Genomic DNA, 18487 nt, shown 5'->3' with positions numbered 1-18487 from the left:
AAAGTAGGTATACAGTTTTTATTATGAAAAAACAATAGCTTTATTAAGTCACAATAAAGATGACATACAAATTGCAATTAAGTAGAATCTCTTAAGTGCTCAAATTGCCGGCCTTCAGCATTCACACATTCCTGTAGTCTGGTGGGGCGAGGAACTCTGCATAACTCTTGTAACTGTATACCTACTTTTGCACCCCCTGCACCGTGTGTGTGTGTGTGTGTGTGTGTGTGTGCACACGCGCACACACGCGCGCGCGCTGAAGCAGTGGCTGCAGAGCTGATCCGAAACTCCCATGAATGTGTCTATCTCAGTAAACAGCTGCAGCAGCATCACATAATTGGGATGTTAGAAGAAGTCCTCAAATAAGTTCTGATTTCTATGAATTTGACCCATGGCTTCAGCAGCAGACCAAGTTTTCCAAGTCAGCCATATTCCATGGATCTTTTTCCCTTTTTTACTTTCCACGATTGTACACACATTTAGGTATAGAAAAGAATTTTCTAAAAAAACAGAAGTGTGTACTTCCCTCCATAGACTAAGGTATGAAAATGCATATTTTGCATTTTTCCAGAAATGTGAATGTGTGCAATTGTGTGCAAAGGTATTTGCACAAAAACTGATTCAATAAACAAGCTGACAATGAAATAGAAGGTACCTGCAATCTGCAAAATGGATTTAGCAAGGTCTGTACATTCCTATCCCAGTTTTTCCTTTACCTGCTCTCTATCAGTCAGAAGAGTCCATACCAAACCCTCCCTGCTAAGCTGATGCTTAATGGGCATGAGGGAGTAAGTGCAGGGCTGGGCAGGACTGTAGTCATAAATGCTATTCTTCCTGCTTACCCTACACTGTCCCTGTATAGCCTTTTGAGTAAGTACATTTTTTCTTGGTGTGGTGGGTGCAAATGCATGAATATGTGAAGATCTCTACACTTTTGGATTTCTCTGGAACTTGAAACCCTGATTGCACAACACTGTGATTCAGAAATACAACAATTTAGATTGTCCATCTATCCACAATCAGGAGCTATTACATAGTGAGACATGTAATCAAATGTCAATATAGTGATTGGACAGGAAAAGATAGAATACAGGGAAGTTGAATTTGCAACAGAAGATACCTTTTCAATTTATTTTAGCATATACGATCTAAAATCTGATAACATATGCAAACCTGAGTTTGACATGCACAGCCACCAGAGGCCCAATTAAATACTAAGTACGTATTTCAACCTCATTATTGCACTATGGCATTAAATGCATGAGAAGAATATTTTTGTAAGGATACTAAATTCTAAGAGTATGCAAAGTGGGCCTAATTCCTAATTCCTCCTGTGAACTAGGCCAGACATGTGAAATCTAATCTATATTGGTCTCAAGAGGTTTCAGGACTGTCACACAATCTATTGAAAAAGCTGGACATTACATTCCAGCTGTTTTCATTAACAGTTGAACAGATGCATTTGAAAGTACTTGAAGCCACATAAGTTACAGACTCTTAAATAAGAATGCCATAAAATGAATATTAATTTCCTGAATTGATAACATATTTCTAACTCTATTTTAATGACTTCTGGAATGACACAAATTTTGATATTGAGGCTGGTAATTCTTATATGACCCAGAATGAATCCACCAGCGATGTCTTGACAAGTCTTGGCAATAGAAGATCCAAACAAATCTTCAATTGTGAACAGAAATCAGCCATGAAGGGCAGTCATCACTGGCAGTGATACCTATAATGCAAACTACACTGGCCTGGTGCTTAGATCCAAACTCCCACCAATTCACAAAGTTTGCACAGTTATTGTCGTGCCTGACGCCCCGACAGAGGCGGCACCTCACAGGGAAAGGTCAAGCACCCAAAGAGAGAATCAGACATCAGAACAGGAGGATTTATACCTGAGACCCTGTGGCCAAATGTCCCTTCCACAACCTGGCTTGGGAATAGCTGAACAGATAGCCATCCCTCACCCTGACCCTTTACCCATTGGGCAAACAGCCAAGCCTCTGTCCGACCACGAGGGCCCCGAGGGAAAAGGCACTGTAAGTTCTGCTCATGGAGAGCTTGGGCAGGCTGCCCCCCTTCCTCCTGACGCTGAACCTCCTGGACATGACACAGGAGACACAAGAGGCGGGGCAGATTTGTCCCGCGCGACCCTTAGACGTTCTCTACGCCGATTGGAGCAGAAGGAAGCTTTGTCCCGCCTCAGGGGGGCAAGGCGGGAGGAAGAAAGCTAGTCCCACGTGGGTTCCCTGAGGGACTCACTAAGGAGTTAGCAACTGCCTTGTAAAGACCATTGCAGTAGAGCTTATCTGTAGCGTTGTAAATATTGTAGATAAGTAGCAATAAAAGACTTTAGTTTTATTGCTTGCGAAAGTGTGGGTCGTTTATACTGTGAGTCGTCACTCACAACAGTTATCTCTGATTTACCATTCATGAGGAAAAACTGCAAGTGACTTGTTCAAAATTACCAAAAAACAAACCTTGAAATGACCTTTTCTCATTCTTTATATCCTGTCAAGTGACTGATTTGTTGGGCTACATTATCTTCAAATATAACAGTTAGCATTAAATAAGCTTATTCATTCATTTGCATCTTTTTTTCTGAATAACCTGATATCCTCAGCAGATTTGTGTATGTCTCTATTTCTACTTAATTGCATTTTCATCATTTTCATGGCTGTAAACTTTCATTTTATGCATCTGCAGATAAAGTGTGCGTCCCAACCTATAATTCACATTGCATAAAGTCATCATCATTAACGCATATTGAATTAGTATAAATTACTTTTGTGCTTTTTCTAGTGGGCTTGTGTACTCAAGGAAAGCTGCAAAATACCAAATAGAATGAATTTACATATTAAGAGATATTCCCTTATGGCAATTTTGTTTTTGTATTTTTTATTTTTCATAAGACATTTATTTATCTAGAATTTTATTAATTGAACAAACATAAACAATACAATTAATATAATAGTAATAAACATAATTCACCACCCTGGGACTTAGTGAAGGATGGTATATAAAAGCTTTAAACAAACAAACAAAACCAATCAACGTAATTAAGCAATACAATAATAACAGTGCTACCTCCACCAGGACCAACAAATCATGCTACTTAATATAAGATCATTTATTTATTCAGGTTGTCCCACTCCCACTTCCCTTCCAGAACTGCACTGATTCTTATGGTGGTTCACACCCTTTTCCTTGTATTAAAACATATTCAATAAACAGTCTCTAAATACGTTCAAAATTATTTTCACTTATCAAATCTTTCTTCCATTTATTATCACCAGGTAACTTATCATTAATCGCTATATTCCAAGGGCTTTTTATTATTTTCAAACATCAAAATAGAGTTCACTGCAGGAGTGGCAGTACATGAAGTCTTAGAATGCATGTGAAGGCAACGCCCTGGCCCATTAGAGGAACGAGAGGCCAATACAAATATTCCAGACCATAAATAACTGGTACTGGGGGGTAAAAGGATTAAGTAAATGCAAAAGGCACATTCAGGTAACTCCCCATTCCCTCTAATGGGATTATTTTATTCCCTGAACATGTGCATAGATGGGGAAGAGGAAAGAGGCTACTGGCATCTTCTGTACACAGTGACATGCGCAACTCCAGTTAAATAGCACAGGGGAGAAAAACAAGGTACACAGGGCAGTAACATGGGTAATACAGGTAGAGAAGTGCACATGCACTCCAACCTCAAACCGTGGAAGTGTCACACTTGATAAAAGTGCCATATAACAGCAATAAAGCTATATCTTCTATCTATATTACCAAAACTTGGAATCCAATGGAATTTAAATTTTCTTTACAGAAAACTAAACCAAAACATCAACAATATATATTTTTATAACCAGATTAGTTGTTTTGTGTTTTAACTTGACAACAGAATCTAAAAATTACTATGTAATTCGTTTAACGACTATGCATATTCACTAACTTTAATTATTTCTTTGTGGCTTGAAAACAAACTCCTCCTTCAAATCTCAGTAAAAATAAAATCCCCTAACTGATCAGTACTTTAAAATGCAACATTAGATGTTTATGGGTTAGCAGTCAGATACTAAAACAGAATTTACAATTCAAATGATATTGTTAACCATACTGCTACTATGAAATCTTTATATTATCACATCCATGGGTTTGCCATAATTCCATTGCTCTCACTTCTTATCCTGGACAAGATCCTATTGATTTGCTTGATATGTGATGATGCTAACCTTAGGTCCTAATGAACTACACGAAACAATTCATTGGTCCATTTAGTATTCCTTGAATTTCATCTGTGCTGAATATTTCCTGGGGAAGAGTCCAGCACAGCAAATACAGCCATAGTGTTTCGATAAGTACAACATTCTGGTGTCTATAGCAGCAGGGAATCTCCTGTAGCTTTCTTCTGTCATTCTTGTAAGGTGCGATTCTGCAGGAAAGTTTTAGTGTACCTGCACTTATTATAAGCTGTGCTTAGAAATTTCTATAGATACACTGACAGAAATGTAAAGTGAAAGAAACACTTATTTCACTATTTCATTGTCTTTTTATGTTAAGGTTAGCTATACAGCTAAGAAATATTATGTTGTATCATTACCAAAAAGCCGAGCAGAGTGACTGCTTAGAGGATCAATTATGATTACTCTATTTTGTGTTTTTCCCCCCACCACCCCACAGTCTGTAACACTTCGATACAACCATGATCTTGGAACCACAACTATCCTTGGACCTCAATGAAAGGTGAGATGCATGCCCATTACACAACAGTTTAGATCCAGGTTCTTTTCTGCCCACAGAAACAGCAGCGTTGCCTGAGCTGAGTTTTGCTCAGGCTGTTTGGACGGAAGCAAATGGAGAAGGTGATTTTCGCCAATTTCTCCCTCCCTCTGTAGCCTTCAGGACCACCTTGCCCATTGTTCCAATCGAGAGTTTTCATCTCTCTTTTCTACTTGTAGAAGTGTTCATTAAATGACTGATTCTTATCCAGAAGGAATCCAGTGTCCATGTTGGCAATGAGACAGGTTTCATTCTGTTCCTACACCTCCTCTTGGATTTATTTTCTCAACAGAGTTCTTTAATAGCTGATTTATGCCCCCAAAGTGTACAACTCTGAATATGCAGAAGTAAGAACTTTGCCATTGACTTTGGTGTCTCATGGTTACTGTGATCTAGGAGATGTGTTTTCATTTATTATATCTCACAAAATGAGGAATTTAATATTAAAGTGGAAGACTGGATAGCACAAACCAAAGATTCTTAATTTCAGACTGAAAAGCATTTCAGTTGAAATGTGAAAGTTGGCTTTCTCTGAAATGACAGGCTTTATTGATGACTGCTAAGCACTACTGTCAGGAAACAAATTAGAATATGCTATACCAGAGGGCATTTTCTCAGTGAAATTTACTCATGTTTGACATGGGATTAAAGTAGCAGAGAAACGTTTAAAATTACTTTGGCTGACTACTCAAAGGCTAACAATTCTTGTTAAATATGTAGCTATCATTTTCAAGGACAAAGAAAAGCTGCAATGCAATTCACACTTACTTGGGAGTAAGTCTCAAAGAGCTAAGTGGGATGCGATTCTAAATAGAAATAAACAGGATTTAGACTGTTAATCTTGAAACTGCTGAATTCTGTCACAGAAATTACAGCATACACAAACTGTGACTGTAATATCCTGTTATAAAAGGCATTTCCCCCCTTTTTTTGAAAAATGTTTTAAATGCCACTAGTTTTTTTCGTAGTTTTCCCCTTCCCCCGGGGGGTGTGTGTGTGTGTGTGTGTGTGTGTGTATGTAGCTATCCTTAAAACAGGTATGTGAGGATAATGAAATATGGAAATCACAAGCGCTTAACCTTAGGCAATAAAAATAATTTCTTTTGTTCTATAGATGGTATTTGTCGCCAAGTCGATTAGCTAAGATGTTTCCAAATATGTCAAATAGATGTTGGAAATGTAAACATAAAGTGGGTACTTTTTATCATATGTGGTGAACTTGTGATAATGTGAAAAAGTATTGGATTAAAATACATAAATGGATGGAGGAAATACTACAAAAACCCTTTGCTTTTAAACCTGAAGTCTTCTTGTTAGGCATCATACCGGAAGACATTAACAGATAGGAAATGTATTTGATGCTACACCTAATCACAGTGGTGAGGATTGCATTTGCTCAATATTGAAAAAGTGAGAAGCTGCCCACTGATGAATTGATTTTAAGAAAGATTTTGGACTGCGCAGAAATGGATAAACTGACATTATCATTGAAGGAGAAAGAGGATACTGACTTCTATCAAACTTGGGATTTTTTTTATCATTGGCTGGAGAAACGGGACTTGGCGTAAATTTAGAGATGTTTTCAAGTTATTATAAACTGATTTGAATTTGACTATAGAATGTTAAAAACTATGTAGTAGGGGGATGACCCAGTAAATCCGATGTATGTGATGTTTGATGTTTTTAGTATTAGCTTAAAACTTTAATAAAACTTTTAAAAAAATTCTTTTAAAACTAGGTTGCTCTTTCAGATTTTACAGATTTCTCTGGGACAGCATTCAAGTGTTGGGCAAAGCTGACAGTAAAAGGAGATGAGAGGAGCAAAATACAATATATAACAGAATATTGTATCTTCAAGATCTTACTGCCAGTAACTAGGAGCATTTTTCCCCAAACATTCTGAATGGTGAGAAAATGACAGAAAAGTCCAGAAACTATCAAATGATCAGTGGTTGGAAGAAAGGTGCTAGGCTTGAGGTGGGGGAAATGGCCTTCTGGAGGATCCCAGTGGGCCAGATTAGGACCCCAGGAGGGCCAGCTTTGGTTCCTTGGCCTGAGGCTCCTCACGCTGATATGATGATCCTGGGGTGCAATGTTAAAAATGCTTTTTTTAGACTATAAGTTAGGATAATAAAGTTGAAAATGTGAGATGCTATTGGAAACTAATCAGGAATTACATTTCAAAATACAGCATTTTGAAATGGATAGGCAGGACATGTACATGGTATGCATGTCGTGAGCAGAGACGGGGGTCAGACTAGATGACCTGGGAGACCCTTTCTGACTCACTCTGTTTCTCTGTTTCTATTTTCATGTTTACATCTGCATACCTGCAGAATTTGTTTAAACTCTTTCCAATTTACACAAAGTTGATGGCGTCATATAAAATTAGTGCAAGGCCACCTGTCTTTGTAGAAATATAGTAGGAGAAGTACATTTGCCTTCTCCCAAAACTGCTATGGATGAGTCTTGTGCATGTGGCTTGTTGCCTGGACTTCCCAGGAACTAAGGAAAATGTCCAAGTGCTGTTCTTCTCTTATCTGGGGGGTGAAGCAAGATGAGCCCTTTGTGCACTACCAAAATACTGCCATTTTGCTTTTGGTATACTTCTAGGGGTACACAAGAAGGGTATCCTCAGAAGAGCATACATAGCAGGCAAGGAGGAATATAAGGGCAAAGGTGTTCAGGAAGGTATTTTGGATGCCAGCCATGAAGGGCTTTAAAGGTAATTACCAACACTTTGTACTGCTTCCAGAACATATGGGCAGCCAGTGCAGAGACTATAATATCGGTGCTATATGGTCTCTCCATGCTGTCCCAGAGGCAAGCCTGGTTGCCATATGTACACTGCATTACAGAAGTCGAGCCTAGAAGTAACCAGAACTTATTATGCCACACTGGCTTTCAGAATAGCATGTAATTTTGCACAAGGAGATGATAAGTTTTATTTTATTACTCTCTGCTATTTTATTATAAATAAACAACACAACATTTTTAATTAAAAGTGAAAAAACCTAAACTTTGCAATCTATCAGCAATAGCAAAATACAGGTATTTCCACATTACTCTTAATAGTTTTTATAGGTTATAATATGCTCTTGAAGGTTTGACACTTCTCAGTTCATTTTTAAAATCAGGTAAGACTTGATTAAGTGAGCTTTACTTTTCAGTGTATAAGGAAAGACATGTGAACATAATAAAGATGTATATGGGGCTCTGCTATGTCAGATTTAATATGCTCTGCTTGATATATCTATCTAGGGAAGACATAGTCTCTGTAATGCCTGTGTAGCACAGCAAAACCTTCCATTTCTTCACCTTTAGCTGTCTTAAAGGAGAGCATGCAAAGGGAAGGTCTAAAACTCTTAAGACAGTCTTAAAGTTCAAAAGACCCATAAGGATGAAGCAGCTGCCAAAAGGTTACTCTGATGGTTAAGGTTGAGTCTTCTTCCCCATGCTGGGAAATTTATCCCTGTAGCTGCTTTACATATATACCAGTTCAGGCATCCTCCAAGTTCTTAAATACGTAAATGCATGATAGAAGACGGTGTGCCAGTCAGCTCCCCGCTGGTGTTGTGTTTGTTTCCCATACATGGAAAGAGATTTTCTAAGATGAGAAGGTTCTATCTTGGTTAAGGTTAAGGATTTCCATGTGACTGAAACCCCTATAACATCAGCCATCAGGAGAGCCTCTCCCTCCTCTTACAGTGTCACCTACAAGTTGAAGATCAGAAGTTGAGGCAAATATATGAAGGGGCAGGGCTAACACAGTTCCTCTCCTCTTGTAGCTTACCCACCCTAAGGGTGCCTGAATGGGGGGCTATTTTGGCATTAGAATTCCACGGCATTTTCATGGCCTAAATTTTCATTTCCACACAGAGCCCTCCCGGTTTATTGCCACGAACAAAACATACTTTAAAAGTATGTTTCCTTGTAGACTGGGCACACCTTCTCCCTTTGTTTCTGGGAAACATGAAAACAAGCCATTTTTTAAAGAAAGGAAAAAATTTGCCCAAGGTAAACCAACAAAATTATATTGAAACCAAAAATTTTAATCAGAAAAGTAAATACCAAATTGAGACATACGTCATGCTCTTGCAACATCTTAATTTTTCATTGTTCTATTTCCACCTTAGGATTTCCTGGTGCTAGTTTCATTTTTATTTTTCCAAGTCTAAAACCACAGATAGTTTTAGAAGCCAGTGCCAATGCTACTTTTGCAGGTGTGAAAGTCATGTGTTCCAAAAACACGAATTACTGCACCAGGATGTATGAGAGTTGTTTAGAATAGCTGTGTCCTTTTTTCGCAATTCCCATCACCCTGAATTGCCAATGTACTGCAAAACTGCTGCTGAATTTGATGACCTGCTGCAACATTTCCCCTTTAAAACAAGATGCACCAGGCAATGAGCATCTTGTTTTAATGCAGTATCACGATCCCTTGAGGCCTCCGCCAGTGGCATCAATTTTGACAGTGGGGGGTGGATTCCAGAGAGTGGAAACTGGCCCTCCGTAGCTCAGAAGTTGCCAAACCCTGGTTTAGAACTGTCATGCTTCCATGCCTATTTTAACAACAACAAGGGATATGAAACACTACTCCTCGGTTTTTTAAAATGGGAAGAAATTAGAGCAGCTGCGGCTTGACGAGAAAGATTTAAATGCTGAGAAACTTCTGATATAATCAGGAAAGTTAAAGACATGTCTTTTTTGAAGGTCAGAAATATTAGAGTATTGTATTATACAAACGTTTGTACCTTTTTGCTCTCATTGCATGGTTTACTAGGCATATTTGGATTTTCCATTCAAAGCACTCTAAACAATACCAAGAAATTTATTTATTTATTTATTTATTTAGAAATTCCTATGCCGCCCCATTCGCTGAAGCCTCGGGGCGGCTCACAAAACTTTAAAATATAATACATTAAAAATATAAAATGAATTAACAATATAAAATAAGTCGCCATTAGAATTACTGGGAAACAATTTTACACCAGTTTTACATTAGGTCATGCCTATGGATTATTCTTATATACTGTGAACTATAGTTAATCTTAGATAGAAATCATACAAAAATCTAGGTGCCAATTTTAAACCAGTTAAGTACCACATTTTAACAAATAAAGCAATTATTTCTTTTCCCAAAGGCTGTTTCACGTCTGAAAGAATCTATGTATGTACCACCCATTTAGTCACTCACAGTTTTGCAGCATAAAAATTCAAAGAGTGCAATTATTTCCCCTCCTATCTTTGGCTTCTTGTGTTCCCCATCCCTCATCCCCAAATTCGGGAGACCCTCTGGTGAAGATTTGCTTGGGCGCAGAAAAAATGAAAGTCCCATTGTACACGAATGTTAGAATTCACCCTGTGGGCTTTGCATGCTTAAAGCTGTGTAACTAGTTCTAATACACATTTTTCACTCACAAAAATGTAAATTGTCTAACAGTCAAGGACCAAAATAGTGCTAGTAGATAGTTTCTTCCTCATATATTTGCATTTTACTTGTACACATGAAGAGAGCTTAACATTAAATGGTTAAAAATCACAAAAATGCAGATATCATGACTCCAAAAATTAAACATAAGCATATGTCAGGAGCTGGGTTTCCCCTTATTCACTTCAAGCTTCCAAACCAACAGGCAGTCTCTTTGCAAAATAGCCTTTTGTTAGCCACAGCTAACAGACTACAACTGAAAGATTCATCTCTGCGCATGAAAAGTGTGGTTAGTTGAATCCAAACTAGAAACTACTTCTGAAAGCCGTTCTTTTCAGCAACACTGGGTTCCACTCCTCTGGGTGGTTCCCTCTGGAGAACAACTAGCCTCCAAGACCTGTGCAAGCCCTCTACCTGGGTAGTATTCTATCCCACCCCTGTATCATGGAGTTAGGAACTGGACTCTTCCTCCTCTGTTGTTCCCTCCCTTCTCTTCCAAACCCTGTCTGTTCCCATGGTCTGCCTGAAATCTGGGGGTGGCAGACTTGAGACAGCCTCACTCTCCTCTCCTCCCAGTCTTCACAGTCCTCTTCAGAAGAGTTGGTGCAAATCTGGCCTTGGAAAGCATGACGAGAATAACTGTCTAGACCAAGGGTGTCCAACCTTTTGGCTTCTTTGGGCCATGCTAGAAGAAGAAGAATTGTCTTGGGCCGCACATCAAATGCACAAACAGTAACAAAAACAATGAGCAAAAAAAAAAGGTCAGTGCCCAATTTTCGTGATATCTGCCCCCATAGATAAGCAAAAAAGGCCTTATCCTAGGACTTAATAAGCCTAAGAGAGTATACATATTTTATTTTATGTGACACTGCAACACTATGTTGATGTCTACAAAGTTCATGGTCAAGAACCACACAATCGAGTTACAAAAAAATCACCAAAAAATTTCATAATGTTTTAAGTAAGTTTATGATTTTGTGTTGGGTCACATTCATAGCCATTCTGGGCTGCATGTGGCCCACGGGCCATGGGTTGGACACCCCTGGTCTAGACCATTCTCTATAGAACATATTGCAAGAATGGGGAGTGTAGCTTTTATATTATCCTTCTGGGCTATCCAGAGGCATCTGGTTGGCCAATGTGAACTAGAGGGACCTTCAAACTGCTCCAGCCAGGCTCTTCTTGTGCCCCTAATATCTAACACTCACTCATATGTTCTTAATACCATCTATTGCCTCATGGAATGGTGATTCATATTCAGGCTATTGTATGGATGCATGACTAAATGAAATGGTATGTATGTGCATGTTTCAAGAACATTAATTCAAAATAATGTATTTACATATTGCAGCATTTCTCCAGAGAGCTCAAGATGGTGTATATGATTCTCCCCATTTATCCTCACAAAAGCTCTGTGAGGTAGTTAAGGCACTGAGATAGCAACTGACTGAAGGTCACCCAGTAAGCCTCCTGGGCTGAGCAAGGACTCGGTGAGGCTCTCCCTAGTCTACCTGTTTCACAATACAGTTTTCCAACTATAACAATCTAAACTGTATTCATTTGAGAAATGGCATAACAATAATACTTTGGAAAGTAGGACTTTCTTCTGAATGCCATCTCCAAAGGAATCTCAGTTGGTGGCAAGAAGGAAGCTCTTTTCTGAAGTAGCCCCCCAAATTATGGAGGCCCATCAACTTCATTATTGTTTTGGTGTCAGGTTAAGACTTTCCACTTTGCTGAGACATTTACCAACTCCAAAGAGCACATGCAGGTGGTTTTCCTGCAGGCCTAGAAGTACGGATAGGTTTTAACTGTTGTAAAATATGGTTTTAATTTTTAATGTAATGTAATGATAATTTATTGCTGTTTTATTCCACACTGTATTTTATTGCAGTTCTTACTGTTGCTCAGTGCCCAGAGAGCTTTGGCTATAGACATCAAATAATAAAAAGGACCCATTGTTCTGCGTAATTTACTTTGCAGTAACAAAGTACCTTGCATTGTACTTTGCCATTTGGTTCGTTTTGCCTTTCTAAAGTACTCCATAATCTGACTTAAGGTGACATTAAGAATTAATGAGTAACATTTCTGCTTGGTTTATAAGGTTCCTTTTCAGCTTTTGCTATATACTGACAATTATAAAATAAACCTAATATTTATTTAAGTTTAAACTTTTCTAGTATGGAGAATTTTATTACATAGTTCTTTTATTGCTCTTTTCATGGAAGCTTATGCTTAACTTGATTTATCAGTTAATGGCATTTTCATTATAAAACATGCTGTGTCCAAGTGAAATATTTGAGTCATTTGCATATATGATTTTAAGATGTTTTTATTGTCTTCTGGAATGAGATTCCAAGCATACTGTGATACCAGTTTATAGTGTGTCTGCTTCCATGGGTATTATGATTTAACTACCTTGCAGAAGCTGCAGTGTCAACTCAACGTATGCTTTGTCTTGGAGAGAAAATAGTACATTAAGCTAGGAATTAGCCGAACAGTAAACATTAAGAGATAAGTTTGTCTTTGAAAGGAAACTTTGTGCTCTCATTAGACCTTTGTGTTTAGAGGAGCCACTGGGTTGGACACTGTGCATTAAAAATATTCAATTTTAATTTTTAAACATTACTCTTTTTAAAAGAAAGCAGGACTTTGGCTGTATTGAACACTGTATTTTTACATGAGCAGACTGGATAGCTCAACTAGTTAGACACATCCGCAGTCCTTAGCCCTAACTCCCATTCACTGCCCTTTGCCATGCCAACCCCATGTTCACTTGATCTTTTGCCATTCATATCCTATTAAACACAAAAAGTTTGCTTGCCTTGAGATTCAGTAGCTAACACTATTTGGGAGCACCAGTAGCCTTGATTTCTCTCAGCTGCATCAGCATACAAGACCAGCTCTGTGCTGAAGCAACCTATTCTCCAACGTTCTGATCACTATAAGTTTTTGAATTGAAGGCTGTTAATAGCCTGCATTTCAGGACATTTCCTTTCCTCCTTTTCTCCTATATGACCTCTAGGTGGCACTATAGTGTCACAAAATGTTCAAATACACAAGAAGAAAGCATGCTTTCTTTAGCTTCCAAAGAAGAGCTATTGTACACCAAGCTTGCTGCATTGACTTTTGCGGAATTTAGTTCTACATAAATAGCTTTTACTTTTCTGCTTCTAGGTGGCACTATGCTATATTAGACTATAGCAATTATACAAGTAGGCAAATTTCTTTTGCTTTCAGAAACAAGTCCATTTTCTCAGCTCTGGAAAAAAAATGGAAAAAGTGTTCTTAACTAGAAGATAACAAATTTATCTCAAAAATATCTAAACAGCTGTAAGGAATTGTGAGCATGCAATAAATGCTTTGTGTAGAGAAGCTCTCTGATCTCAAGTTGTGTAGATCCTGGCATATACTGCAGACCTCCCATGACCTGGTGCCTTTCACCATGTTGGAGAACAACTGCCATGTTGCTTGGGGATACTGGGAATTGTAAGCCAATTTAGGATACTAGGTTGGGTGAAGTTGGTCTACTGCGTAGTAGTTCTTCCTTTCCAGTAGGAATCCAGGTTTATCAGCCTTGCTAAAGGTAAGTCAGGACTTCCATTTCTCAACTCTACATTTCTTCAGGATTCTACGGTAGACAGTTTTTCAGTGAGACTCTGACACATATTCTTGGGTTCTTTACAATATGTGTCCCATATCTGGCCAAGAAAACACATAGTGTGTGGCTACTGATTCAAGGAATATTTTAAGAATCCAGTAACTATTATTTCAGGGAAATATGGACTCCTAAAATGGACGTTCAAGCTAAGTTAATTACCAATATACAATGAATAAGGCAATTCAAACAAACAAACAAACAAACAAACAAACAAACAAACCTTGAAGGCTAAGTCCTTTCATGCTAACTGTGGGTGCTCACATCTCTGAAAGCCCTTCTGCATGTAGCCAAAATGGCACCATATATGAACAAAAGCAAATTCCAAGATTTGCAGAGATACTTCCCTCTAGAAACTAGAAAACACACTCAGGGGACAGGAGCAAGGAGGAAAAATTGGGCAGAAGAATAAGACAAAAAGAGTGTCCAGCAAGAAGTTATGGTTTGTTGGCTGGAACCCTGAACAGGAATAATCCAGAGTGCAGCATTTGGTTGTATGTTCTTACAGCACTACTGATCCTGATCCTAGTAGTACTTACCTGCATTGGAACGTGTTCCTTACAGTGTCTTCCAATTCAATGCTCTGTATGTTTACTCAGCAGTAAATCTCACTGGGTCAAAGGGCTTTGTCTGCATCTCTGTAGCCTTAACTAGCAAACTTTGTCATTGTGAATTTCAATAATCAAGAATGCATTTGCTCACTTGTGTACCTGCTACATATTACAGTATTTTTCATATACAGTATTCTGCCATATAGACACTCACACAGACATACACCTACTATGATCTTTTCTAGTAATGTGTTAGATATATGTCAGGAGTTTAGCAGTGCACAAAGGATACTAGAAATCATACCAGAAATACTACACGTTATATGGGTGAGTGGTGGGTAGAGCACTTGACCTGTTGCATGAACACCAAAAGAATCGCCAAAGAATCATATGAGATACAGACATATTGTTCCTGCTGTGATTGCTTTATTAAAATTCTATTTTTCCTTATAACATAAAAAATTGGCATCCTCATTTACACAGTTCAAGCAGCTTGTGAAAATTAAAAAATGCAATAATCAGTAGGACAATGAAACAATGAATTCTGAAGACAGTAGGAACAACAGAGAACTAATTTCCTAAAACAGCATGAAACTGGCCCTGAGCTTCAACTTCAGCAGTATAGCACCAGTTAAAGGGCCAGCTTCCTGGAGAAACACCAAGAAGTTTTCATTTGACTGTTGCTGGTGCAACATGGCACAGCAGACTGTTGCTTCAAAATATTGTATTAATCTGAGTTGGTGAGGGGATACAATGGAGACACAGTTCTTTATGTCTACACAGATATATTCAGGGTAACTAACTAGCTGGACTTGGCAAATTACAAGATTTTATCTTCAAATGAGTGTATTGGTCTGTAAACAGTGGCTACTGGAGAGTTTGCCCAAAATCAAATTGTTCACAGGTTGCTGGCACCCTGGATGAGATATCACATGAATGTTCTACTTAAGGGCAATTGCCCAAGTGTAATTAGCAATTACCTTTGAAAAAAGAGGATTTTTTTTCCTGTGGTGACTAGTGTTAAATAATTAGCTGCTGATTAACAAGGGAGTCATTTACTGCCAAACTGCTACCTTAGATCTTTCCAACTTGTGCAAGAAACAGCTCCAAGCTTTGGTAATGGGTGCCTCATCTCATGGACATGAGATACCCAGCAGAGGGTAACATCAACCCCATGGAGCTATGCGTGGGACTTTCCTTAAATGAAGGGGAATGTATTCTTCCACACAGGGGAAGCTGCATTATTATTTAAGAGCCTAAACCATGGGTGGTCAAACAAATTGGAAAGTGTGTCATAGTTCCAAAGTACAACTTAGGGTCACTCAAGCGCATTGTACTTGAGCTCTCCTCTCCAGTCCTCAGGGTGGTTTTGCCTCCATTCTATGGCATTAAGAAGCTGTTAGGAGAGTTGCACAAGAGACATAGGGTGACACGTCAGCCCATCTCCAGGGCTATCCTGTTCCTGCAGCCCCAGGAGCTTATAGGCTTAGAGTAACAGGAGATGATGTGCCCAGGAAGGAGGGAAAGTTAGATCCATTACTTTCATATTTCTGCTCCTTTTCTTTGTGAGATCTGAATCAGGAGAGGCTGTGCATATTCTGAACTGGTGCCTGGATGCAATTATGGCTTGGAAGAAAGCTGTTAAACTGGAGCTGAATCTCTTCAAGACAGAGACCGCCCGAGTTGCCAGTTCCCACATCCAGGAATGGAACTGTATCTCCTCTGAAGGAGCATGTACATAATTTGGGGATTGTTCTGGATCCATCCTTGCCACTGGATGTCCAGGTGACCTCTGTGGGCAGTGCCCACTACCAGAGTTGTCTGGTATCCCAGCTAGGCCTATTCATGGATAGGGATAACCAGGGTGATCACACACTAGTGACGTCATAATGTCCTCCATGTGGGGCTGCCCTTGGCCTGGCTCAGGAGCACCAGCTGGTGCAGAGGGCAGCAGCTAGGGAACTCCCTCGGACTTCCCTTCCAGCTATCCTCATGTAAGGCGTGTGCTAAGGGAGCCACACCAGCTGTCTAATAGCTATGGAGCTACAGTATTGTCATAGAAAGCCTTAGACAATGTCAGACCAGGATGCCTAGCAGACCACCTTCCCATGCATCCACCCAGTCAACCATTGAAAGATCCCTTGCTGGCCATTCCCAGATAATGAGTGGGACTGACTCCGTGAAGGAAGCCACAGCCTTGAATTTAGCAAAGAGGAGCCGGCCTGTCACTAAGTGACCATTTTGGAGGGCATTTGTTCATTGGGTCACATTAAGTCAGAGACCACTTGACAGCACACAGTGATAAAAGCAGGCCGCCTTGGTGGCATGCAAAAAACTCCCATGTGGCATCTGGGAGGCGGACAATTTGGCATCTTGCAAGCACCTCCCCAAAATGCATTTGTTCATTCGGGCTTTCCCTGACTTGTAATTAAACTAATGATGTTTTCAAATGCAACAGCTCCTTTATTGCTCTGAATCATCATTGTAATTGTGTTGTATCTCATTGTTTTTGAAATAATATTTTAAATGTGATTTTAATTATAAATTTAATATGCATATGGATACTAATCAGAGATTTTCAAAATATGTAGAGGCATATAAATAGCAAAAAAACAAAAAGAACTCAAAGATTATAAGGCTGAGTCTCTTCGTTCTGCAGCATGCTCTTCACAGCATCTGTCCCAGGAGATGCTTCCAGATGAGTTTTTTTTATGTAGCTATTATCCTGCCTCATATACGGAATTTTGCTGGGGATCCACCTGGATGTTTTTTCTGACAATTTCTTTCATTCTTTTTATGGTGGAAAATATTTTAAGGAACAGAGGACAGAAGAACTACACAATGTCTTCTGAAAGTTAGCATTAAGGCACCACCATGTGGAAACATCCAGATTTTCAACTGTGGGGAGCCAACTGTTCCTGGTGAGAAAGTGCCTGGTGAGAAAGTGCCTGTCATTTTCCTCTTCTAAGGAGGTCCTTAGTACATATGTGATTCCATTCTGATAAGTGGCAGTTGAATGTAGCAGATTCCTTCCTCCTGCCCTGTTCTGGAAATGTTCAGAGTTTTTGCATATTAAATATTTTGGGTCCAGTGATTTGCACAAATGGGATTTGGGTCTATTAAGAAACAGTTATTTTATTAGTGGTCTTTTGCATGTCTGCCTTTCTGTTATGTATATCTGTTGTAAATATTAGTTCCACACATACCCATATAACACTCCAATATCATCCTCCACATCAGTACTAGAAGGAATACACTGCAAACAGGTAGATTTGTGAGAGACCACCAAGGTTAAAAGCCTTAATAACAGTAATAATAAAACTATTTATTCATGTCATGTGAACTGAAAACTACCCAATATGATCTCATTTCCCCCACCATTAAAAATAATCTAATATTTTAACTATATCACAGGCCTGCAATATTTAACGGTATCAGGGATGTCTCACAGCAATATATCCACTAAAGCAACTAGAGTTGAAACAATCAATAGTGGAAACACATATAATTGTTCCTGGCTTAACCCGGGTCCCATATTCTGAAGCTTACGTTCTGGGCCATCGTTGGATGGCCTGTCTAATTCCCAATGACTGACCAACTCATGAACTGATTTTTACCTGGACATCCTTCTAAAGAATGTTACACAGTTCCATCCAATTTCATAAAGTCTGTTGTTGTTAATGGCTTAGAAAATCACAGCATAGAACAAAAGAATTGGGTTTTCATAGTATTAGACCAAATGGTTTAGAGACAAGCATCCATATTAGGTACACACTGGACACATTTTGGTGCCCTTACCCTTGTCTGTGATCCTAAATGCTACTGCTCCAGTGTAATTAGCCACCTCCCAACTTTAGGCTTCTTTTGACTGGTAGGCTATCCTGGCACATCAGGAGTCACATTGTGTGAGTTATGTGCTCCTTCAAGGTTAATATGCATGAATAGTCCATATGACTCAAAGGAAGTGAGGAAATACCACTGCGCACAAACTGAACACTGAAGAAAGGACGACTCTAGGTCTTGACTTTCACACCATCTGGGATGCCAATTATAGGCAAT

General features: G+C 39.0%; 1 protein-coding gene across 1 annotated transcript in view; it reads right to left on the bottom strand.

Annotated features, from left to right (window-relative positions):
* SYN2 (synapsin II) overlaps positions 1-18487 on the bottom strand; it is a 198988-nt gene that overhangs the window by 45114 nt on the left and 135387 nt on the right. The window lies entirely within an intron of this gene.

Source organism: Varanus komodoensis, unplaced genomic scaffold, assembly GCF_004798865.1.
Source record: "Varanus komodoensis strain SLA01 unplaced genomic scaffold, ASM479886v1 scaffold6_2, whole genome shotgun sequence".
NCBI lineage: Eukaryota > Metazoa > Chordata > Lepidosauria > Squamata > Varanidae > Varanus > Varanus komodoensis.
The sequence above is the reverse complement of the archived record's forward strand: the minus strand, read 5'-3'. Positions and strand labels throughout refer to the sequence as shown.